This window comes from Leopardus geoffroyi, chromosome C2 (assembly GCF_018350155.1).
Source record: "Leopardus geoffroyi isolate Oge1 chromosome C2, O.geoffroyi_Oge1_pat1.0, whole genome shotgun sequence".
Taxonomy (NCBI): Eukaryota; Metazoa; Chordata; class Mammalia; order Carnivora; family Felidae; genus Leopardus; species Leopardus geoffroyi.
Genome location: NC_059333.1, coordinates 135,715,514 through 135,740,095, shown reverse-complemented (window position 1 = coordinate 135,740,095; position 24,582 = coordinate 135,715,514). Strand labels below are relative to the sequence as shown.

Below are 24,582 nucleotides of genomic sequence, written 5' to 3'. Positions count from 1 at the left end.
CCATAAGATTCTAGGCAGATTTCTCAACAGGAACTTTTCAAGCCAGGAGAGAATGAGATAACATCTTCTAGATACTCTTTTCTTTCAAAGAAAAAAAAAAAAGATTCCACACACATAAAGAAACAGGAAGATATGATCCATAATGAGGATATAAATCAATCAATTGAATCTGATTAAGAATTAACCACAGATGTTAGAGTTAGCAGAGAAGGACATTAAAATGGTTATTATAACTGTATTCCATATGTTCTAAAAGTTAAGCAAAAATATGGAAGTATAAGAAAGATTCATGTCGAACTTCTAGTGACAAAAAGTACAATGTGTGAGATGAAAAATATATTTCTAGGATTAACATTAGATTAGAGATTGCAGAAGAAAAAATTAGTGAATTTGAGAGTATATTAATAGAAACAATCCAAAATGAAACATAGAGAACTTTTAAAATTTGGACAGAGTATTGGTGAAGTGTAGGACAGCTTCATGAAGTCTAATATATGAGTAATTGGAGTCACAATGGGGAAGAGGGATGAAAACTTTTTGAAGAAATTATGGATGAAAAATTTCCAAATTTGCTAAAAAGTGTAAACACACATATGCAGGAACCAAAAGACATGTAAAGAAAATGATACCAAGGCACAGCATAATCATTTGATCAAAACCAGTGATAAACAGAAAACCTTAAAAACAATCAGAGGAAAAGATATGTACAGAGGAACAAATGAAAGGACAACAGTAGATTTTGTTGCAAACAATGGAAAACAAAAAATAAAAAAAATAAAGGAGCAAAGTATTGAAAGGAAAAAAATCTGTCATTCTAGAATTCTATACCTTGTGAAAAGGTCTTTCAAAGATAAAAGCAAAATAAAGACTTTTTCAGGTTTATGAAAGTGGAAAGAATTTATCAACTTCTTTGAGAAGATCAGTAAAATTGTAGATATCTAAACTAATCAGGGGAAAAGAAAATATAAATTGTTGATATCAAAATGAGAGAAATGATATCACTACAGACTTTACAAATACCAAATAATACTAAGGGAATATTAAAGACAACTTTATACCAAAAAACTCTACAACTTAAAGGTAATGAACAAATTCTTTGAAAGATACAGACCACCAAAGCTCAGTCAAGGAAAAACTAGGTAACATAAATAGCCCTCCATTTATTAAAGAAACTTAACTTATAGTTTAAAAACTTTCTGGAAAGAAATGCCATGCCCAGATGGCTTCATTGGATAATTCTATCAAAGATTTAAAGAAGAAGTAATATTAATTCTATACACACACCTTTGATAATGGAAAACACATTCCATGAAGCCAGAAGTGCTCTGATATCAAAAACAGATGAAGGTATTATAAGACAAAATATTGCATACCAATATTCCTCATGATCATACGTTTAAAAGTTCTGACCAGAATTTGAGGAAATTATATCCAACATTATGTAAAAAGATAATGCATCATGACCAAGTGTGGCAGGTTACGCAAGGTTGGTTTAACAATAGAAAATTATCAATGTATTTTGTAATAGCAAAACAAATAAACAAAAGAAATAAAGAAAATTATACGACCATCTCAATAGTCAGAGGAAGGCATTTGATACATTTCAACATACATTCCTGATAAAAAACTCTTGGAAAACTAGGAAAAGAAGGGAACTTCCTCAATTTTATAAAGGGCTTCTACAAATATACAGCTAAAAAACTTTACAGTTTTATTAAGATTAGGAACAAAGCAGGATGTCCACTTTTATCACTTCTTTCAGCATTATCCTGGAATTTCTAGTCAATGCAATAAAGCAAGAAAAATAAATGAGAGGCATCCAGATTGGAAAGGAAGAAATAAGACTATCTTTGTTCACAAACAACATGATTGTTTATGTGTAACTCCATTGGAATCAATAAAAAACTACTAGAACTATTGAGCTTAGGAAATGTATCAGGAAAAAATATCAATATATAAAAATCAATTGTATTTTTAAATACCAGCCATCAACAATCAGAAATTAAAATTAAAAAACAATGCCATCCAAAAATATAAAATAATTAGGGATAAATCTGATGAAAGTCATGTGCACTGAAAACTACAAAAAATTATTGAGAGTAATTTAAAAAAGTCTAAATAAGTGGTGAGAGACACTATGTTCATTGAAGGCTCAATAATGTTAAGAAATCTATTCTCCCCAAAGTGATCAACAATTTTAAAACAATTCCAATTAAAATCCTAACAGGCTTTCTTATAAAAATTGACTCATTTTAAAATTGAAATAAAAATTCAAAGGACCTGGAATAGCCAAAACAATATGGAAAAAGATGAACAAACTTAGAGAACTAACACTTATTATGAAGCTTTAATAATTAAGATAGTTTGGTATTGGTATAAAAATAGACAAATAGAGTCCAGATGTAGACCCATACATATACAGATAAATTACTTTGACAAGGTTTCAAAGCAATTGAGTAGAAAGATTAATCTTTTCAACAAATGGTACTGGAATAATTGGATATATATATATCCAATTATATATATATATGTATATATACATATTATGGGTATGTACACATATCTATGTATATATGTATGATCCATTTTTCATACCATAAAATTAACTCAGGATGGATCATAGACCTAAATGTAAAATTTCAACCTATAAAACTTCCAGGAGAAAACTTTTTTGGCTTTGGATTAGGTAAAGTTTTCTTAGTTATGACGCCAAAAGCACACTCTGTAAAAGAAATATTGACAAACCGAACATCATCAAAATTAAAATCGTCTGCTTTTTGAAATAGACTGTTACTAAAATGAAAAGACAAGCTACAGGCTTAGCAAAAATATTTGCAAATCACATATCTGATTAAGAACTTATATCCAAAATACACAGTTCAAAAAAACTCTTAAAACTCAATAATAAAACAAATAGTGGGTAAAAGATTTGAAAAGAGACTTCACCAAAGAAAATATAAACAGTATACATAAACACAGAAAAGATTCTCAGCAGTATTAAATTAAAACAACGAGATGGTGTAATAGACCTACTAGAATGGCTAAAATTACAAGAGAGATTGACCATATGTGAAATTACCAAAAATTCAGACCAACTGGAACACTAGAACACCGCTTGTGGGAGTGAGGGTAAAATAGTTCAACTGGAAAAGCATTTGACAGTTTTCTTAAAGAGTGAAACATACCTACACATAATCCAGGCAATCCATTTCCAGATATTTCCTCAAGAAAATCAAAGTGTTTACCAAAACAAAGACTCATATACAAATGTTCATAGTCAATTGATCTGTAGTATCCCCAAACTGGAAACACCACAAATGTTCATCACGGAAAAAAAGGAGAAACAGATAATACTGCTATGGAATACTACTCAGCCAAAGAAAAAAAAGAATGAACCATTGATGCAAGCAACAAATGGGTGAATCTCAAAACCATTATGCTGAGTGAAAGAAGCCAGATTCCACTCATCCCCCCAAAAGTACATACTGTTCAATTCTATTCATAAAAATTTCCAGAAAATTCAAACTCGTCTATGGTGACAGAAAACAGATCGGTGGTTGGCTGGGGATGGGAGGAGGCCAGAAGGAAGGGCAGGAGGAAGAGATTACAAAGGAGTTAGAAGAAACTTTTGGTGTGATGGGCATTTTCATTATCTTGATTGTGTTAACAGCTTCATGGGAGCAAACATATATCAAACCTCACCAAATTGTACACTTTATATATGCACTACTTGGTTTATGTCAATTATTCTTCAATGAAGCTGGTTTTAAAAATTTGAATATAAAATAAGTAAACTTGATTTCCATTTATATGAGAATTCAGAAGCCCTTATAATGAAGACTTGAGTCACCTATGGTGACTCAACAGTCCTCAGACTGTAACCTTGGGGAAGTAACAGGATTCGTCTATATGTTGAACTAATTCCTTTTCACCTAAAGCTTGAGTAGTCCGAGGTCAGATCAAAGAGGCCTAAAGAATGCTAATTTGAGGATATTAATTTAAGAAAAGAAATACAGAATTTAAAATACTAAATTAGGCTCAGAATTGATTATTCTGTACAGAATAAGAAACCAGAAAATCTTTCTAAGTTTGAAAAGCTGACAAACACAAGTTACACAAATTTATTAAAATATTTATATTTATTAATTTACCACTTACCACATTTCTTAGTGCTTTTTTTTTAAGTTTATTTATTTATTTTGAGATAGAGAGAGTACGAGCAGGGAAGGGACAGAGAGAGAGGGAGAATCCCAAGCAGGCTCCGTGCTGTCAGCCCTGAACCTGATGTAGGTCTCAAACCCATGAAACTGTGAGATCATGACCTGAGCTGAAATAGAGTCAGACGCTCAACCAACTGAGCCACCCAGGTGTGCCTACTTTTTTTTTGCACAAAATCTTTGTTCATCTCTTTCATGACAATTTTACAACATTGCCTATAAGAAAATAAAATAATAATTCAGTCTTTCCTCTGTAGACATGCATATAGCATTAGTAATCATATATATGCAGCATTATATATTATATTCCTGTCAGAAGCAATCTTTCTGTTTGATTTCATATTGATAAGAACTTAATCCTCCTCTGGCAAGTTCACATTTCTGATAACTGGAAGAATTTCCATAGACTAACTTCTGTCTCTATATTTTAATCTGGGTTTTTCCTCACTATGTCTATTCTTCTAGTGCTGGACACCAGCACCCATTCATTTCAGGATAAAACCTCTGACCTGGAAGGTTCTTGATTCAATGGCGGGTAAGTTGGCACAGTTGACAGAATGGGTATTCCTGGAGGCGATCCTATACCGGATGGCTAGCAATACTAAATATGAAGTGTCTGTGACACACGTAAATACGTGCTTCTTGAACCGCACCCCCAAGGGAACTTTCCCTTAGCCAGATCCCCAAAATTTCTGTAGTTACTCCAATGCTATGAAACCCAAGTAGAATATAATAGGGCAGTGCACAGGAGAGAAAAGACAATTGTCTTAACCAACTGCAGTTAAAATATCTGGCCTTAGAGGTGTGCCTGGGTGGTTCAGTTGGTTAATCATCTGACTCTTGGTTTTGGCTCAGGTCATGTTCCTGGGTTTGAGCCTCACGTGGGGCTCTGCACTGACGGTGCCTGCTTGTGATTCTTTCTCTCCCTCTGTCTCAGCCCCTTCCCTGCTTGCTTGCACACACTCTCTCTCTCTCAAAAGAAATAAATAAACAAAAAAAATCCAGCTTTAGAAAATTTTGGAAAATCCTATAGCTACAAGTATGCATTACCAGAGTCCCTCCCACCGCCTTAGAAGGACGCCCCTGCAACTAAGGGCCTGAAACTTAAACTTCGTTAGTTTCCCAGTGAACCGACCTTTGAAATGGACAACTTCTTCTATACTTTCCTAGTTTCTCTGTACTGTTTTCACCCTCACAACTTCTCTCAGTTTCTTAATTTCGAGTATAATGATAGGTATTTGGTTTTATATGTGATTAACATAACACCTTGAAAACTATGGTTATGTATTCTTACCACATTCAAGGGAAGGGACCAATGCTAATTTGTACAAAATGAGCAATTACCAAAAGAAAGGAAAATATACTTTGCTTAAGATATATTTATATACTGCCTCTGATGAGAAACCAATGTGTATATACATTTTTAAATTAAACGTGTGTAAATAATTTAAAATTTTTGCTCCTCGAACACCAGTCCAGACCCCAAGTTTTATTATTCCTATGAAGTTGAAACTTCAATTAACTAGAATTATCGGAGAATAGCATCATTTAATTAAGGATTTTCTCTAATTTAAGATCATTAACCCATAGATTCTTTGTTTCCATTCTGTATTGTTCAAAATCTTTGTAAATTTTAAGTGGACAACTTTTCTCACTTATCAAGAACAGCCTGAATGTAATTAAATTTCATTAATTAGGCTGTTGAATTGTCTCAGAAATGTGACTCTGGAAGTCAATGACATCATACCAGAGTCTGGAAGAGGTAAAGGTTCTTAATGAAGGTGCGTTTCCTGGGCAGTGCCTGTGTCACTTACAACTTTTTTTTGTGGTAAGGGTAAAGTAGCACAAAATCTATAGAGTCACTCAAACTACAAATGGTAGTTTGAGCAAATAATTTGCAATTAAGCTCTTACTTCACGTAAGGCTTGATCTAGGAGTTTAATCGTTGTCAGTATGAACCTGGATTCCTGCGTCTGACCTCTGTCTTCTGCCCCAGTGGCTTCAAACTCAGCCTGCATAGTGGTTACCCCAGCAGAACCATGCTTTCGCCGACAGGTAACAAAATGCTCCCACCGTTTCGGAACTTCATATCCTTATACAACACAGTTAGAGATGGAAGCTTCTCATTCTGAGAAGACTGGCAAATATCTCATTCTATTTCACTGTTTCTCACTGAATTACCAACTCATCCAGACAATATGGCAGGAGGAATGAAACATACAGTTTGGTTTACGTCAGTCTGGGCTTACTCCTAAAGCAGGTGGTAAGTTTAGTTCCCCACAAACAAAATGTCTATGATATGATGTGGTATCATATGGGGTATGGTATGGGGGACAGGCAGTGAGGGCTAAATTTTCCAAAGGAAAATAATGGTAAAGGAGAATGAATATCAGGAGTGCTACTAACAAATGTCCACCCCAACATCCATGAAATGACTAGGCTTTAAAGTCAGGGAGTCTAGAGCTCTGATTCCATCAGATTCCATCACTTATTTTTAGAACCTCAGGCAAGTGGACTCTTAAATCAGTTTCTTCTTCTGTAAAATGGTGACAATAACACCTACATTCCAAAGTTATTATAAAGGCTACTACATAAGATAATATACACACAGTGTATAACATGGTGTCTGATATATACTAAGTGCTTAGTCATAATAATTGCTACTCTCGTACGAATTCTTCAGTTCTATGAATGGCTGATATTAAAATGGAAGGCAAGGGAGTTTTCTTTTACAGAGAACAAATCACCACTCTGGCTAGAGGAAGAGCAGTCATGGATTTGGGGGAGTAATTGACTTTTCCTTATTGGCCTCACCCAATGTGTAGAAAAGAAAATCCCCTTTAAACCCCCACTGAGAAGTATATTGGGATGAAGATATTCCTGGGGTCCCAAATGCAGAACTGGAATTCATCTTTCCAGAGAAATAATGATCTGGATGGTGATCACGTTTCTACGCTAGCTCAGAAGTATCACTTTAGTCCACAGTATAGCTGAAAAAATAGTACCTTCACAGGCACATTTGGTGGGATTACAATGGCATCCCGAAATCATTAGTCCATCCACGTCAGAGTTTCTATGGGAAAGATATATTCATGCATGACTGCTAAATGAATTTTCAATACACACTCTATTACAAAATAGTGCGATAGTTCAAGTCTGGCTGTAGGACATACGATACAGATGCCTCATTGAGTATATAATTTTTGAAATATTTAAGAAATCTAAATGGAGTCATCTTGCACAGAAAATCCCTGCCTGGGGGCAGCAGCAGTGAACGGACAGAGAACAACAAAACCAAAGATTATTGAAAGATATGTAACACTTCACAAGATAAGCTGTCAGAGTCCATTCCCTCTGCCACCCAGTCATTGGCTCGATGCCACACTATAGCATGACAAATGTTATTTCTCTGTATTTCTCCATAAAATGTTCTGTTACGTTTATGGAATAGCATTTGAGATCTTTTCTTTGGGAGACAAGGAACAAAGGTGGGGGAAAAAAAAGTGCTCTCATTGAGAAGAAAATGACCAGACCAGATCAATATGTATCTCTTCCCTGGCGTAAACAATATGAGTTTCTGGAGGACCATCAGCTTCCCAAGCATCCTAAGTTCCAGTGAAGTTTACTGCCTTTTTTTAAATTCACAGTTCCTCCTCTGTGGAAGGTTGCAGGTGCGAAGCAGCTGTGTTCAAGGTAACATCTCATACATTTGCACAGTGTAGCAGGCTGAGCTTACACATCTCTCTTTGCTTGTCTTCTCGTTTTCTTTTCTTTCCAATATGGGTTTACAGGATTTCACTCTAGTGCCCAACAGCCATTAAGACAAGGGAGCACACTTCCCAAAACTCAACCGAAAATCCTCCCGCTATAAAAGCAAGGAGGTTTCTTTTCTATTCTACTCTGTAGATATTTGAGCACAGCCGGTCAGTCTATTCAGTGCTAAACCCTTTCGTCAAGTTGAAGATCATTATCAGATCTCCTACTTTCCTCTGGACACAGAGTTATCCTCACTCACTTGCTGTAATGTTCCTTGGTTATAAAAACTATTTCGTCATGTCTCTTTTTGCTATTTGTCCTATCCCAAATTCTCCCAGCTCTTCCTGAGCTGAACCCCACACTTTGGGTCAAGGAAGATAATCAAAGGGAGTATTGGAATATGATAGGAGGATAAATAATAATTGTAATAAATAAATAAAGAAATAAATAGTAAGTGACCAGAAAGGAATATAAGAGAGAAAAGGAACTGTGGGCATGGTCTTTAGATAGAACAGGGTTTGAGACTTGGCTCTGTCATTTACCTTTGTTGAACATTCTTACAAGTTACCTGACACGTCAGTCCCTTGGTATGTAAAATAGAGATGATGCACAGAGAAAGGGTGAGAATGGAATGATACACTACATGAAAAGAAAGCTTCCTGGCACCAGCCAGGGCTCCATGAACGTTTATGATGCGGCAGGCACTGCAGCGTCCCCACCCAAATCCTCTTGAATTCCTTTGGCCATTTCTGTGCATTCCTTCCTGCTCTGGTGGCTTTTACTTCCAATGACCCCCAGCATATGACTCTCCTTTAGAGGATCAGCCTGGGGCTGTTGGAACAGAAGTACTGGGAGTTTACGTGGCCCTCAGGTTGGCCTCAGCAGGGACTGATGATGCAAGGGTATAAACGCCCAGCCTCCTTCCAGTTGCCTTGCGGTACACAAATCAACTTCCACTCTAGGGCTCTCGTCTGGGATCAGGCTGAAGCTCCCGCTTAGGGGCTGGGCCTGAAACACACATGTTGTTTGACTTCTTCCCTTTTCCTGTCCTGAGTCTCCCATTCCCTCACTGGCTTCTCCTGGGGGCACTTCCTTAAATAAATCACCTGTACACAAATCCTCATCTCCAGATCTGCTTCTGGGATCCCGACCTAAAACCATTATGGACCTAAAATAATTATTATTCTCACTTCTTTAGAGTGCAAACTGTTTGACTACCTCAGTTCCAGGACACTAAAAGTGATTTCCACTAAGGTGGACAGACATATGTTCCCAAACAGGAAAAAAATTTCCAAACAGGGCAACTGTCTTAACTCACCACACTGTAGATGAACTGTAGCACATGGTGAATTATTTAGTGAATTACCAGAAATAAAGGAGATGTTCAGCAGGTGGCACGGCCATTCCAAAATAATTCAGCAGTATTCATCCTTTAGAAATTGCTTTACTATACCCTTCACCTTGTGTCTGTACTCCTGAGCCTCCAGGGAAGGAAACACTTCCCAGCCCGTGGACTTAATTATGTTCTGCATGAGGAAAATGTGGTCTCAACCTGTCTAATCTCTTCCCCTTCCTTGCAAGAAAGCTAGGACCAGAGGCTTCTTGAGAGGTTGGAACAAGGCCTCTCACCAGAGTCTCCCTGGAAAAGGAGATAAGAGACCCAGCTCCCTGAGAGGCAGGCACAGACACACTCTGGGGCTGGAGTGGAAAGAGAAGAGCCGGTTGGTGGTCGCACAGAGGCAGATTCAGGGCGAGGACAATGACGAGCACTCAAGCAGCTAAGGCGACTGCCAGCCCGCACCCGGAGTCATTGCATGTGAGCCGTGGGAGCCTGTCAGCCTGACTGGTTAAAAGCCTAGATGCAGAGGTTTAAAAGCGCAAGACCACCAAGGATGGGAGTGTAATGTATCTCACTGCTCCTGAGGGGCTTATTTAAGGAGCTAAAGTTAAGTTCTTTGTTTCTCTCATGGGTCATCATCTCTCAGCTTTGTTTCTCCTCTCCCCCTTGCACCTGACTCCTGGATTTGTCAGCACTTACTGAGTAAATCCGTTGTCCCTACGTTAAGGGACACGCAGAGGACCAGTAGAAATCAGTGTGTTTAACATCCCCCTCTGTCCTGCGAGGCAGCACCAGGGCTGGCCTACAGTCCAAGAGCTTTGGGGCAGCTTTCTTTTTAGAAACTATACGTCAGTTAGTTGAGGCTGCCAAAAAAATGCAATTCCAAATATGGAAAGTGGTACCATCACCATTCTTCATACGTTTCCTGTGTTTCCTGGGCAAAGGTACCCCCTCCCATCTCTCTGCCCTTTTCCCAGTTCTCATTCCAATCAGACTGACTTCGAGACTCTCTACAAGGCAAAGGGATGTGCTCTTGTTTTGGCCCAGCTTATCCCCGCGCCCCACTCCACAGCGTAACTACGCTTTTCTACCACCGCCACGACTCCACCGCCACGACTGCAATCCCGCGTATTTTTCAATTGAATCTTTACATTTAAATCGAGAACTACAGAGAGGATCTTAACCGCTTACATTAGACTAGTTTTGGGTTTTTTTTTTCCAAAAGATAAGGAATCCCTTGTTTATTTTTCCCTAGCTCTTGCTTTTGCCAAGGCCACCGCATGACAAATACATTGAGAAAGCAGAGCACACACACATACATACAGAGTCCCTACAAGGCCTCTTTCCCCCGTTGTCATGGTTTCTATTGAAGCCTAGTACCTATGGTGATCCTACCTGGGTGATGTTCCATGTGTTTGTTTCTTTGCTTAGTTGTTTGTCTTAAATATCACATCATTTCCACCCTTCTGTTTATAAGGTGTGGCTGGTAAGGAATTTAGAACTTTCTTCCTCAATATCTTGTTCTCTCATTCCAGCTTGCTTTTGAACAAGTTGTTTACATCTGAACCCATCTTCTTACTTAATCCATAGAGGTTGATGAGGGGTATTTAGAGCTTGAGCCGAGCAGAATTAAGTCCTTCTCAAAGTCACTGATGAACTGTATTTTGTTCAATGCAATGGCTAATCCTACCTGATGACTCCCATTTTCTTAGGCCTTTCAGGAACGGTTGACACATCCGATCACTATTTCTGCCTTGAAACACATTCTTCTCTCGGCTTCCAGAACCTCATACTTTTTTTTCACCATTCCTTCTCAGCTTCATTGGCTGATTTCTCCTTATCTCCCTGAACTTCTGTAAGAAGTGACCTAAATGATCTCATCCCGTCTCAAGAGATCTTTAGATGCCATCTCTATGCTGGTGATCTTCATATTTCTATCCCCAGCTTGGGCCTCTCTCTCTCTCCACATGTCCAAGTAAGTGCTTATTTGCTAACTTCACTGGGATATCTAATAGATATATTTCTCTTAGTATGGCCAAAATCAGAATCTTTATGCACATGCACACACACACACACACACACACACACACACACTAACCTCCTTCTCCAATCTTCCCCATCTTCATTGAATCTCCCTTCTACCAGTAATTCAGATCAATATCATGGTGGCATTCCTAACTCTACTCTTACTCTGAAAGCCATCATCCAATCCTATTGTCTCCACCTTCAAAGTATACCCAGAACTAGACTGCTTACTGCCCCCAGCTACCATCACCCTAATCCAGTCACGTTTGGATAATTTCAGTAGCCTTCTAACTGATCTCCCTCCATATATCCTTGCACCGCGTCCACGGATTCTCAGTCAACATAACATCCAGAGCGATTCTATCAAAAGGATCATCTCAGGGTGCCTGGGTGGCTCAGTTGGTTAAGCGTCTGACTTGGGCTCAAGTCATGATCTCCCGGTTCTTGAGCTTGAGCCCCATGGCGGGTTCTGCCCTGACAACTCAGAGCCTGGAGCCTGCTTCGGATTCCGTGTCTCCCTCTCTCTCTCTGCCCCTTCCCCCCTCAGGCTCTGACTCTCTCTCTCTCTCTCAAAAATAAATAAACATTAAAAAAAAAAAAAGGATCGTCTCAGTCACCTGCACAAAGCCCTTTAATGGCTTCCCATGAGACTCAAATCAAATCCCAATTCCTTTCTATGATTTATAAGGTCCTACATGGTCTGGTCTTCATTACCTCTGTGATGTCATCTCCTATAACGCTCCCCTCGTCTATTCCACTCTAGTAATCCCAGTCTCTGTGCTTTGCTTTTCCCACAAAAATGTCAGGCATGCCTTAGTCCCATGGCCTTTGTGCTTGCTTTTTTGACTAGATTAGTCATCACTCAGATATCTACATGGCTAGTTTTGCTTTCTTCAGGTCTTTACTTAAAACCACTTTTTCAGTGAGGCTACCCTCACCTATTCTATCTAAAACTTCCCCTCCTTCTGTTCTTTATTTATTATTAGACCTTCTCACTATCAAACATGACATTTACTTTACTTACGTATCTGGTTTACTGTCTCCCTCACTAAAATATAAGATCCAGGAAGCAGAAGTTTTTTTTTTTTTCTGTTTTATAAAGAAAACTACAGAATCCCCAGCTTCTAGTGCCAGAAGCCCAGTGGGTGTTCAATGAATATTTGTGGAATGAATAAACAATGCTCAATAAATACAGAGATTGTTTTATCTAACCCTTCTCACTTACCCGAAATAAGAAGAAGATAAGACCAATAAGAGTTGCTCTGGGAATGGATACAAGAATGGCCACAGGAAGAGCATGCCTGATCATTACCAAAGCAACGTAAAATGTTGGGCTAGAACTCGTGACCTTCCAACTTTAACATTGCTCCCGTGCGCATTAGGCATGCACTAACTGGGAAGAAATGAATTTCACTCAAATCATTAGGCATGGTAGGCTGCTAAGAAGTTGTTTTGTATGAAATTACCTGCTGAAATTATACCAATCACCACCCCCACCGCCCCACCAACTCTGTTCCATGCAGTGGGCTTAGCAAATACACTATTCAGTAGTGCTGATTTTATTAAAACCTATATCATTGTCCCCTTCTTCGACGTATATGCAAACATGAAGTCTCTTGACCTTGACATATCAAAGAGAATGATGTGAATTTTTTTTAAATGATGTTTTCATAAATTGATGATAACCTGGGTCCCACAGTTTGGTGATTCCAAACCTTCAGCCCAATCCTCCTGCCCTTTGTTTTTCTGATTTTTACAATTCTCCTCTCTGCAAACTCTTTTTCGTCTCTCTTTTGTTGTTATTATTATTTTTTTTTTAATTTGAAGGTACATAGCAGGGATTCTACATCGTTCACCTGAAAGCAACAGAAAATTAGTCAAGGAGTGAAGAAGTACCTGTGATTTTATTACTCGATAGAGACCAATTTAGACAACTTTTCGGAATCGTGGCAAGTCTTCCCGTTTTGTTTGTTTGTCTTTCTGTGTCTCTGATTCCATCATATCTGAGACCTGGGGGACTTTCCTTCCCATATCTGTGTCACCTGCAGGCATAAAGATACCGATAGGCACTTGCATGTGCGATCTGTTCACTTGGGGATTCGGGATATTACTATTAGGGTGTGGAAGATTTGTTTCATACAGGGAGTTATGTAGCATCTTCAGGGGATCTGAGACCTAGAAAACAGCGGTCCTATTCAAGGAAGGCCATGTTACCAGGGAGCCCAGTTATCAATCAATGTACCACAAAAATTAAACCGTCTCTTATAACAGCAGTCGAAGCACTGTGGGCAATGAATTCTTAGGGGGTGGCAAAACAGATGAAATCCAGTCATCACATTTTACAACAGATCTGCTGCTTGATAAAGTACAACTGGAGAGCAGACTGTTAGCAATAAGGCCATTTCTAAGAATAAAATGAGAGTTTGTAAAAGATCCGTGTGAATTATTAACTCCAAAAAGTGGCTGGAGAAGAAAATGGTTGCTGCCATCACTGGCTTTTCTCCTCACGTGTATGATTAGAACAAAGGGAGGCACAGAGAGCCGGGGAAAGAAGTGAAAGCAAATTTCCCTCCGACATAAGGAGGCACATTTTCACGCAGCGCCTCATCGATACATGGAGAGGCCACCTACCTGGTAAAGAAAAACACTGCGGCCATTGTGAAAGCAAGCAGATACCGAAGCAGGGGAAAACGGCACTCATTTTTACCAAACACCGTTTCTTTTTTTGCTTGCAAAGCCTTCTTTTAATACCAAGGGGACACATCTAGCCTTTACTTTACTCCGCACCCTGTGGATCTCCACTCCCTGCTCCCAGACACCCCGATCCGGATTCAATTTAAAATGTGAGGCATGTTGGAGGTCACGAGAAAACAGCCAAGGTGACCATTAATATCTCCTCTCTTGCTCTGATGTGACAAACCGAGGATGAATCGATCTGGAAAGACAATATTAGTGTTTTCCAATCCAATACTTCTCGCCACATTAATGATGAGATTTGAAATCTTTCATCCGAAGAGAGGCAGAGAAACATGTTAACAGGTCACAGTGGTCAATGCTCTCTTTTGATTTTAAGGGCATGTTTTCTCCGTGTTGTATGGAGACAAACACATGCATTCTGACTCCAGAAAATAAAATGTTTCCTTACGGAATCCAGCCCAGTGAAGAAAAAGATAGTCATACCATCACTGGTATGGTACTGTAGATTCTGGGAAATCATCTAGCCTTTTCCTCTTCAGGAAGTTGCTCTCAGGACCCTTCCATGTTTCTCTTTTCAAATCCCTGCAGTAGAAAAATCCCTAAGTCCTTTCTTTCTTTCTTTCTTTCTTAATCATTTTAAAACAACTTTTTTCTATTTAAGAGAGAGACAGAGAGCGTGCAAGCAGGGCAGGGGCAGAGGGAGAGAGAGAGAATCTCAAGCAGGTTCCACACTCAGCACAAGCCCAACACAGGGCTCAATTCTACAAACCTGGAATCATGACCTGAGCCGAAATCAAGAATCAGACGCTCATCTGACTGAGCCTCTCAGGCGTCCCTCCCTAAGCCTTCTTTAAAGGTTGTATAGCATGACTTTTCAGAAGATGTAGGTCCTATCGACCATAACTATTGTTAATATCAATGCTTCCTGTTTCCTTTATTATTAAAGATGCATTCTTTTCTTATGTAAAGCAATTCAATGTAACATAAGTTAAATGATATTTAGGACCATTAAGGATTTAATTGTCCTTCTCTTTAAAAGGAACAGGGGAATAAAGTTTTCATCCCCAATATTGCAGACCTCTGATCAAGGTACTTCAAGAAAGACAATGTAAGACCCAAGATTTTATTTTTTAAATGCTACGAACATGCCTAGTCTAAAGGATGAAAGGCATGTGATCAAAGGTTACAGAATTACAGCAGGTAAATAGACTGTTCACCAAATTCTGGAATCACATGACTAGAGTACTTGAAGAATTAGTTTGGGTTAAATGCTTGCAATTGTTTGTTGTTGGTTTGTTTTTGTGTTGTGTTTTTTTAAGGAAATTTTTTTATATCACAGGATGGATATAGGTTTAGAAAGCCAGTTTTTTTCCTATGATGTTGTATTTAAGAGCCTCATTTTATTTATATATATTTACTTCATTTTAAACATTTTTCTAGGCACTTTTATTTTTTTAATTTTTTTAATGTTTAGTATTTATTTTTGAGAGAGAGAGAGAGAGAGAGAGAGAGACAGAGCATGAGTGGGGGAGGGGCAGAGAGAGAATGAGACACAGAATCTGAAATACGCTGCAGGCTCTAAGCTGTGAACACAGAACCTGATGTGGGGTTCGAACCCACAAATCGTGATATCATGCCTCGAACTTAAGTCAGAAGTTTAAGCAACTGAGTCACCCAGGCGCCCCTTTAGGCACTTTTAAAAAATTATCTCATTAATTGCCACTTGGGTTCAGCAAAGTAAGTATTCTCATTGTCCTCACTGGTTTTTTTTTGTTTGTTTGTTTTTTGTTTTTGGATGGAAACTGAGGATCAGAGAGGATAAGTAACCTTCTTGAGATCACACAGCTCATAGGTAGTGGAGTCTGACCCCAGGGTCTGTGCTCAAAACTACTCCATCACCTCCCATTCAATCACCCATTCAATAAATGTCCAGTGAGCACACACCATATACAGGGGACTGTGCTAAGGTAAATTAAATATTGTCCTTCCTTCAAAATGTTTATAGCTTAAGAGGAGAGATGAGACATGGATGGACACAAATGTCTACATGTGACAAGTTACCTAACAGAGATATCTGGAATATATGAAGCAACTCTGTAATCCCTACACGTGGTCCAAGGAGAATGAGACATAGGAGAAGCAGAAGAGAAGGCTTTGGGAGGAGAGGACCAACCATCATGTTGCAGATAATTATAAAGGGAGCCTATAGTAAATACCTTTCAAGTGTTGAGAAAAGAGAGTTCCCCATGGGAGAAAAATCTATTCTTACCAAATGCTGGGGCTGTGCCAATTTCAATGTTCTGTAGACTCAGTGAGGCTGGGTCTCTTGGAGCAAAACTTGGCTGTTGCCTTTTTTCCCACTTGGGCAACAAAGAAACCGACCAAGTGTTTACACATTTAAAATTACAAGTTAATACTACGCACCCATGAGAAGGACAAAAATGTGAAACCATAAAAGTAAAAAAGACTGACTGTACAGATAATGCCAAGTGTTGCCAAGAATGTGGAGCAAATGAGACTCTCATTAATTGTAGGTGGGAATATAAAATGGTACAACCTCTTTAGGAAAAGGTTGAGCAGTTTCTTATAAAACTAAATGTATACCGCTTTATAATACAGCAATTTTATCCCTAGGTATTTACCCAAAAGAAATAAAAACAGATGTCTACAAAAAGTCTTGTACAAGAAACACAACAGAGGTGAATCTCCAAAACATTATGCTCAGTGAAGATAGCCAGACACAAAAGACTATGTGGTATATGATTCCATTAATATGAAGTTCTAGACTTGGAAAAAGAATTATTTAATAGAATCAAATAGAAGCAATGGTCAGCTCTGGGAGGGTCAGTGCCTGGATTACTGAGAAGGAGCATGGGGGAATTTCCTGGGAATTTGGGCGACACAAGTATATGTTTTGTCAAAACTCACTGAATGATTATTTAAGATTTATACATTTGGGGCACCTGGGTGGCTCAGTCGGTTGGGCATCCGACTTCGGCTCAGGTCATGATCTTGCGGTTTGTGGGTTCGAGCCCCACCTCGGGCTCCGTGCTGACAGCTTGCTCAGAGCCTGCAGCCTGCTTCAGATTCTGTGTCTCCTTCTCTCTCTCTGCCAGTCCCCCGCTCATGCTCTGTCTCTCTGTGTCTCTCAAAAATAAATAAATGTTAAAAAAAATTTTAATTAAAAAAAAAGATTTGTACATTCCATTGCATATAAATGTTACCATGAAAGACAAGAAATGTAAAAGATAATGAATTGTAGCTAAAGATATGCATGATGTAGTATTTAACAGTGAAATGTCTTCATGTCTGCTACTTACTCTGATACATATCAAAAAATAAGATGGACTGATGGATGGACAAATAGATAGGTGGTAAAGCAAATATATTAAAATGTTAACTACAGTATCTAGCCGGTAGATTTATGAGTATCCACTGGAACATTCCTTCCACCTTTCTTGGACACTTGAAATTTTCCATAATAAAATGTTGGGAAAATACAACTCAAGAATATTGAAATGCATATTTTTGAAGGTTTGAAGATCTGAATTACCTACAAATTAAAAGGGCTTCGCAGGGAAGAAAACTTAGGCTCCTATTTTTTTTTTTATCTACCCTCCTTTCTTGAAGTGTAGAAAGAAATAACCAAAGAAGTAACACTACTACAAAACATGACTGAAAGACCTCGGTTTTATGACACAGGACATATGTCTTATGTGTTTTAGAAAAAATTTGAATGTGGACTTCAAATGGACTTTTAACTTTAAAAAATTGGACTGGATAAACCAAAGGTATCAGAACACGAGTGCAGTCTCTGGAGCCCTAAGAAATTTTTGTTAAAGACATTTTTGCAAGGTACCTGGGTGGCTCAGTCGATTGAGCACCCAACTATTGGTTTCGGCTCAGGTCATGATCTCATGGTTTTGTGAGTTCAAGCCTCGCGTTGGGGTCTGCACTGGCAGCAGGGAGCCTGCTTGGAATCCTCTCTCTACCTTTCTCTCTGTCCCTCCCCTGCTCACCCTCTCTTTCAAAATAAATAAATAAACTAAAAAAAAAAAAAGAGAGAGATTTTTTTGCTCGTTGCGCAGAAATTTTGAAAAAGTTCATAAGCACAGAGTGAAGAAGAAGGAAACCACTCATAATCTGACCACCAAAAGAAAATCAGTAAGTAGTTTGAGAAATTTATTTCCATGGGGCGCCTGGGTGGCTCAGTCAGTTAAGCGTCCGACATCGGCTCAGGTCATGATCTCACAGTCCGTGAGTTCGAGCCCCACATCGGGCTCTGCTGACCACTCAGAGCCTGGAGCCTGTTTCAGATTCTGTGTCTCCCTCTCTCTCTGCCCCTCCCCTGTTCATGCTCTGTCTCTCTCTGTCTCAAAAATAAATAAACATTAAAAAAATTAAAAAAAGAAAGAAATGTATTTCCAGTGATTTCTCTTTACTATTTTAACACACTTAAAATGGCAAATAGTTCACTGTGGTGTAAATATGTTTCACGTGAATAAAAAATTTTCATAAGAAATTTTAAGGACTATATAATGTTATTTTAAATGGGTATGTCATATTATAATACAGGAATGTGGGCACATAGGTTGTTTGAGTTCAGTTTTATACTAAATAATGTTGTAAAGAAACATCTGTGCAAAAATACTTATTCTTGGGACAAAAAATTTCTGGAAATGTATGTTTAATGGAGCATTTTAGCTGGCCAATGGGTTAAGAATTAGTCCCCATGCGCTTTCCCTTTTTTTTTTTTTTTTTTTTCAAATTGAGCTGCCAGCACAGAGCCCGATACAAGGCTCGAAACCGCGAGATCATGTCCTGAGCCGAAGTTGGATGCTTGACCAACTGAGCCACCCAGGCGCCCCAGTACCCATGTGCTTTTGACAAAGTGTCCATATAGCCACAGACAGCTCAATTACATTAAATACGGGCTTAAACTCATCCCATGGTTTGTCATTGTTCCAACACCCATGGAAAGAGACTTGAACCCTGTCTACACCTGCAGTTCATGCAAACACAGACCTGTGCACTGGATGGGGGATTGGATGAGAGGTAGAGATGACAAACTCAGTTTGAAAAGTGTTCCTTTCTTCTCCAGCAAGGGAGAAGGGAAATCTTAAGTGAGGCAGGACCCCAGCGTAGGATGCTGTCTGAGGCAGTGAGAGAAGAGTTAGTTGCCCTTCTACAGGTTAGGGCTATGCTTGAACCCCTCCAGGTTGACATCCCTGCTGGACATCCCTGGAAAGAGCAGCCTCTGTATTATAAAAGGATAAAGAAACTGTATTATGTTAACCAGAGAGTGGATAAGCCACTGTGCTGTGAAGGCCCTCTTTAAAAGCAGTGGACGTAAGGTGTTTCCATTCCACAGCAGAAAAAAGGTGTGAGCCCCGGAGAGACACTCAGAAATGGGGACCCATAGCAAAAGAACTTAAATACATTGTTATCCTCTAGGCAAGAGGCCCTGGTACAAGATGAGAAAAGATTTTTCTCTCTCCCCTGCTCTGCTTCAGCAAATGACTCAGATCTACTAGAATACGAGAGCCGGCAGGCACCAGCTGGAGAGAGCTGATTGGTAAATACTCAGGAATTTTGCAAACTGGTTTGGTAACTTGAAACTGGCCATGTTGGAAGTATTCACAGCACGGAAATCAGCAAATACCGCCTATCAGACCTCCGCCCCCCGCCCCCCGCTGGAAAACTGGTTTACCAGTTCATCACAGCTCAAATCCAAAGCTCTGTTTCTGATTTCTCCCTTCAATTCCAGACCCCTTATTGCCAACTCCATTCAGAACAGCTCTACTCAAATTCCTTAGGTTCAAAAGAGAACCCATTATATTGTCTCTCAGGTATGACCTTGCCAGTGTGTTCTGTATTTCTGTTGACAATTTACCGTCTTCCCAAACACTGTACCTCAAAACCTCACAATTGTATTTGACACCTCACTCAATAATAACAAGAAAAAATAAAGGGAAAAAAAGGAGAATTATTCAAGTGGCATTAATTTAACACACTATGCCAGCCCTTGTGACTAGCCCTTTACAAACATTCTCACAACATCTCTTGAAAGAAATTATTCCAGTTCTGCAAATGGAAAACTGAAGTTCAAGGAAGTTATGTTACTTACACAAACTTATATAGTTAATAATTTTTAGAGCTGTAATTTGAATTCAGGGCGCTCTGAGTACAAAAACCACTCTTAAACCCAAACGTCATATTTCTAACCAATCAGCTGCTAAATTTGGGCCTTTTGGGCTTTTGTCACCATTTTTATTGAGCTATTGTTTATATACAATGAAATGCACAAATTTAAGTATACATCCGTTGTATTGACAAATTTACACACTTGTGTCAACTCGTTCTCCTGTCAAAACATAGAACACTTTCAATAGCCCAGGAAGTTTTCTCCTTCCTTGTTCTAGTCACCCCCTCCTGTAGAGTAACTACTGCTTTGATTTATTTTGTCACAAGAGGATTTTATCTGTTCCAGAATTTCATATAAATGAAATCATACAGCATACACTCTTTTGCGGAAGGCTTCCTTAGTGAGCATTTTGAAAATAATCCGGATTATTTATGTATATCAGTATTATATGTCTTTTTGCTGCTGAGTAATAGTCCATTGTATAAAAAAAAATCAATGTTTGTTTATCTACCCTTTTATTGACAGACATATGAATGATTGACTGTTATGAATAAGGATACTATGAACATTCTTATGCAAGTCTTTTTGTTGACATATGTCTTCATTTCTTTTGGGTAAAACCTGAAAGTGTAAGTGCTAACCGATAGGTTTGGTGTATGTTTATCTATATGAGAAATAGTTATACTGATTTCCAAAGTGATTTCGTCATTTTACATTCCGACCACCAGTACAGATTTTCTCTATTTACAGTGGGGTTACTTCATGATAAACCCATTGTAAGTTCAAAATACCCTAAGTTGAAAATGCATTTAATATGTCTAATCCATCAAGCATCAAAGCTTAGCCTAGCCTACCTTAAATGTGTTCAGAACACCCAATGTTAGGTTACGACTGGGCAAGATTATCTAACACAAAGCCCATTTTATAATGAAGGGTTGAAATATCTCATATAATTAATTGAATACTGTACTGAAAGTGGAAAACAAAATGGTCACATGTGAACAGAATTGCTGTACGTGTACTCGCTATTGACCTAGTGGCCATGTGGCTACCTGGGAGCTTCAGCTCGCTGCCACTTCCCAGCAACACGAGAGGATCCCGTCACTGTGACTCACTGGAAAGAGACCAAATTTCAAATTTTGAAGTTCTGTTTCTACTGAACACATATTGCTTTTGCCTGATCGTAAAGTCGAAAATTTAAATTGAACCATCAAAAGTTGGGGACCATCTGTATGTGATGATTCCAGTTACTCCACATCCTTGCCAACACTTAGTACGTATTGTCAGTTTTTTCTTTAATTTTAGCCATTCTGGTGAGTGTGTAGTGATAACTTATTGGCTCTGATTTGCGTCTCTCTAAGTACATTTCCCTTAATGATTTATGATGTAGACCTAGACATTAAGAAAACACAGGAGTATCAGGAATATATCCTCATGACTCTAGAGCAGGCAAAAATTCCTTTGACAGATAAATAAAAATATCTACACATCTATAGGTATATATATATATGTACATATATATATACACACAGATACACATACATACACACACACACACACACACACACACACACACATACAGTGGACTTCATCAACATTAAAACCTTAAGAAAATGAATAAACAAGCCACATCCTGTAATAAATACATACATACAAAGCACTTATACCCAGACTATATATAAACAACTCTTTCAACTCAAAAAAATTTTTTAAAAAATCCAATGAGAAATTATGGGCAAAAGATTTGAACAGGCACTTCACAAAGGAAGATCTACAATGGCCAAAAAACTACATGAGAAAATCCCTCATAGTACTTCACCTTTACGTTTTTTAGGAGCCAATCATTTTTTATTTTGTACTACAGTTTCTGTAAGTATAACTCCCAACCCAAACTGTAAACCACTTGAAAGCAGAATGAACGTTTGAAGCATCTTTGTACCAGGGTACATGTACATGTGGAGACAAGAAAGGCTCACAAATATTTTTAAATGGCTGACCAAATGAATTAACCACGTATATCAGAAGACATTTTAGCTGGTCATTCATATTGTAAGCAAATCAAGTGGTAATATTAGAGCAGCACCAAGAGAGAAAAAAGAAAATAGATAACAAGAGGAATCGGCCTAAGAGGAGGAAAAACAGTATTTCCTACAAGCAGTTGAAATGACATTTTAAGTGTCAGTGTAAAATATAAGAGGAAATAGGTTTAGTAGACTAAGATGACAACGATAATATGAAATAAAGCTTTCCAAAAATAAGACACCTACTTTTTCGCCCGGGCAACCCATCTCTTTGTGAGTAATTTTGCATCTATGAAAGCCCAGGGGAAGCTATCAGACCAAAACAGGAAGCTGTGCATGTGCTCTCAGGCGGAAGTCACCAAGACATGGCTCTTGTGTACTCTGATGTGCATCCTGCTTGCCAGAAAACTCAGATTCCTTGTCAAAAAATAGACCCTCAAAATGCAGATGGCAGCATTACTGCATCACAATAGTGTTTTCAGATTCGGATGACACCTTGGAATTCCCAGCATACCATAGTTTGAACTCCTATAGGGCACGCATGTCCTTTCTGAAGTACAATTTGTTCACTAAGGCACTTGTGAATGACTCGTGTAAAACTTGTTTATCCCCACGACTTATGAACTACTGGTCAATATTTACAGTAACTCTAAAAAGGAATTTTCTAGAATCAAAGGTTTACTCAGGTGATCTTCATAATTATTTAAAAATCATAATGCACTCTCTGTTCCAGATGATGTCCTCAAGAACCAGTTCTTTTCAGGAAAAAAAGAAAAAAAAACTTAAAAATTCCAATAATCTTCTTTCTGTCCCAAATTTCAAACTAATTTGTATAGATCATTCAATTCCCATGTAAAAGAAAGATTGGTTCTTTTCTCTTTCCTGATCAGAGCTTTGACATGTGGAAATGCTGACCAAGAGAAGCAATTTTCATGACTTTTCCTTTTTGAGATTCTCAGAGGGGGAAAAAAGCAAGCTTACTGAATAAATTACATTTCATGACTAGAGCAATAAACAAGAGGATTAGAGGGACACTCTAGGTGGGGTTCATACAGGTCCTGGGAAAAGAAAGAAAAACAAATTTTTTAAAGAGAAAGAGTGAGAAGAGTTAAAAGATTTAGAAGACTCTGAAAAAAAATGACATTCCAGAACTGCACAATGTGTGTGTGTGTGTGTGTGTGTGTGTGTGCGCGCGCGCGTGTCTGTGTGTGTGTGTGTGTGTGCGTGTGTGTGTGTGTGTGTGTGCGTGCATGTTTACGGAGGTGGGGAGAGAAGGTATATAAGAGTCAGAGAAAAGCAAACCTTAAGTGAAAGTTATAGTTGTCAGGAAAACCTTGGAGGATAAATATATTTATCTCTATTAAAGCAAAACATACCAAGATAATTAGCACAACTCCTTAAATAATATGACCTCATCTGTGATGCCATCTCAGGAACATTATTCTCCAATAATAGAGCCATCTAACACATACACCCACCCACACACACACATTAACATTTTAACACCAGACCCAAAGCCATAGTAATAGACATAAGGGAAGGAAAGGGTGGAAATAGCAAAATGGCAGAGTATTCTTAAACACATTGGATGGACATACTTACAACCTTCAAACCAACCTCTTGAAGTCTCACTTTTTTCTCAAGTTTTCTCAATGAAAAACTAAAAGGTGAAGAAAAGAAAGCGCTTGTGGCCAGGGTTGGGAGAAAACAAAAAGGAAATGGTTCAAAGTTCTAAAGGCAAATTCACTCCAGGTATGACATTCTTTGCCCTTTCCAGCCTATAAATAGATTGAGCACACATGTTCAAGATTCCTCTGCTCTCCTTGATTGCCCTCTCTCAGGGCAACATTGGCTTAGATTTTCCACAAATTTGATGCATTTCTATAAAATATATATGTATACAATTTTTAAGATCTGTCATATTTTTAAATGCTCAAGGAGAGCCTATCATTTAAAGGATTCCCCCTGGTTTATACACGACTAAGTTCCAATTTTGGCATTCGGGACTTCTATGAGATGTGGAGTATCAGAATAGCGTTCCATTTCAGAATCAGCGAATGGGTTTGCTACCCCAGAATGTCAGGCTTCAGTATGTTATTTCTGTATTTTAATTCAAATCCTTTATGTGACTACCTATCCATTTCTAATTTGAATTTTGCTGGGTGGTTTAAAGCTTTTAAGTCCTTTCACATCTATTCTTTAAGATGCTTAGTTTAGCATCTTGCATTTTCCCCGCCAGGGTTTTCTTGTGCATAATTCTTTGGCACGCCAGGTGGCAGGTTCTGAAACAGTTGTTGGGCTTTCTGTGGCCCCCAAACTCTCCCAAGGAATATGGGCAACTTGGGAGCGTCCTGAAGGATTTGGTGCCTGGGGTAATGCGTG

General features: G+C 38.5%; 1 long non-coding RNA gene across 1 annotated transcript; it reads right to left on the bottom strand.

Annotated features, from left to right (window-relative positions):
* Window positions 1–13,222: 13,222 nt before the first annotated feature.
* On the bottom strand, window positions 13,223–21,293 carry LOC123576191. The gene is made up of 2 exons (XR_006701213.1): window positions 21,232–21,293; window positions 13,223–13,379 (listed from the first exon to the last, which is right to left on the bottom strand). It is a non-coding gene; the product is annotated as an uncharacterized LOC123576191 (long non-coding RNA).
* Between the last annotated feature and the right edge of the window lie 3,289 nt (window positions 21,294–24,582).